This window comes from Triticum aestivum, chromosome 7D, assembly GCF_018294505.1.
Source record: "Triticum aestivum cultivar Chinese Spring chromosome 7D, IWGSC CS RefSeq v2.1, whole genome shotgun sequence".
Classification (NCBI taxonomy): domain Eukaryota; kingdom Viridiplantae; phylum Streptophyta; class Magnoliopsida; order Poales; family Poaceae; genus Triticum; species Triticum aestivum.
The window spans coordinates 459,393,154-459,395,590 of NC_057814.1; positions in this window are offsets into that span (position 1 = coordinate 459,393,154).

A 2,437-nucleotide genomic window follows, 5' to 3' on the forward strand; every position below is an offset into this window, starting at 1 on the left:
TTACTAGAATTTAAAAACTAGTGTCTCAATGTTTGCGGCCGAGTGATAGTGGCAGGGTGTTTAACATTCATTGCCATATCTTGCATGGGACCTAAGCAGGCAGCCAAGGACACGGATTTGAATTTTCAACTAATTTATATGCATTAGAGCATGTGCATGTAGTTCAAATTTGAATTATGCACATGAATGCATAGAAAACTCAGTTAATGTATAAAAATGTCCAAACGAACCCCAAATAATCCCAAAAATTGACACAACACTCCTGTTCTATGTTGACAGTAGGAAAAAATTTGAAATCGAGAAGAGGCAACGGATATCATTTCGTCCAGAAAGGTGAAACGTTCCCTACCAAAACCATCACACTTGTTGTGAGAAGCTTTGGTTTATGAGAAGCTTATACCCAAACCTGCCCCAAATGGGACATAATTTTTACCGCGGCATGTTCATGCCGCTCCCTGATAGCATGCCAAGTTTCATGAAATTCGGACGAATTTTGGATTTACTAGAATTAGAAAAGCAAATACGTCGACGTTTGCCCGAGAGCCACGGTGCTATGGTGTTCGAATTTCATCCCCATTTCTTGCATGGGAGATAAGCATAAACCCATGGACACATATATGATTTTACAACCCATGTTGGTGCACTGGAGCATGTGCATGTAGTTTAATTTTGAATTCTGCACCTGAAAACCAATTTAATGTATAAAATGTTCAAACGAACCCTGAATAATTCCAATTCTTTTACGACACACATATAGTTGCATGTTCACTCCAGATAAAAGGTCTAGCAATTCAAACACCGTCCATTGCCGCTGTGACCCCATTATGTAATTCAAATCAAGATGAAAAATCAAGTAGACCGCACACAGTTTATTATCACCAACCATGTGAGATGCAGCACAAAATATCCTTGAGCACCGTTGGTGTATAGTACACCTATGGCTTACGCGAGAAGGGGCGTCGACTACAGTCCACAGCCGGCGTCTCAAGCACACCAGCTCGCTCCCCAAATATCATTTCATTGTTCAATCGTCGCCGGTGAAAGATGGGCACGTGGACCCGCGTCGTGAGGGCAATTTCGGTGGCCCACTCCGACGAGAGCGCGGTCGCAGCCGCCATGCACGTGCTAACAAGGTGCATGAGCGCGGCCGCAATCTACGATAGGGCGGCAAAGGCAGCCCGAACAGCCACTATTGCTTTTCAGGTGGCGGCAGCAACATCTGCCTCGGGGATAGCAACTGGCGAGAGCTGCACAGCACTTGTCTGTTCCGTAGCAGCGACCTTAGCCCTGATGGAGGCCGCCCACGACCATGTCGAGGCTGCCCATGCCCAGCTCCTGATGGTCACCGCACAAATCGAATGAAGCTTCTCCGACAATGGTCGGCAACCCACGTCCGAAGAGCTGGCAATCTCCTAGAGCGTTCGAGCAGCCGTCCGTTCCTCCGCCACATACCTTGCGACGACGGAGCCCGTCCAAGCCCAGATCGTGTCCGCCCACGCCCAGATCGTGGTGGGCTTTTCCAAAGAGATGGCGGACACGGATGGCGAGATGTTTGCCGAGTATGGTGCAATGGATGCCATGGAGCCCCTTCCCTAGGAGACCGTCGGGCGCGAGCTGGACATGGAGGCGGCGGCGGAGATCGACGAGCACCAGCTACAGTAGTACTCTTTTTTAGTTTAATTAAGAGCGCCGGTCTTTAATTTTTTAGAGTAATGTTTAGGTCAGCTAGCTCTGTTTAATTGCTGAACTTGCTCGATTAAGAAGTGTGGGTGTGCTGTAGTCTCCTTTGTGTACCCAAATTATGCAATGACGTGGATGACCACTGTAACCATGGAAATGCGAACCAAAACTTTGACGTTCAAACTCATCACACACGGTTGAAGCTATCTGAATTGTTTGTGATGTCCACATATCGTACACAGTTCTGAATAAGCGACCGTGTCTGATGACACTTTGCGCGCCAGTTTTTTGGCTGAAGCGGTTCCAAATTTTCGGCTTCCGCGGAAATATCTACCTCCCCTCCCCCTCCCCCTAACCAAAAGCCACATTTCCCCTCTTTCTGCCTTCCTTTCCAAGTTGAAACCTTCACTCCTTGCTTGCAGCGCCGCCTCCTCATCGGCGACCCTCCTTCACGCTGCTCGGCCTCGTCTATCCAAGCAGGAAATCCACACCCAACCCCCATCCTCCTCCTCCTTCCACATCCCACATGCCCCGACCGCCGGCGCGAGCGCGATACCTTCCACCCAAATCACCGACCCCTCTACCAAATAAGCGCCAGCCTAAGCCATGGTGCACGCAGTATAGCCAGGATCTCAAGGAGCATTTGGTAGCGGAGAAGCAAATCATGGCCAAACGCGCGGATGAGGTCGTGATGGCTGCCATTCGTGCCGACCACGAGATCTTGGAGGAGGCATGCTCGGTTTACCCGTTGTGTGTG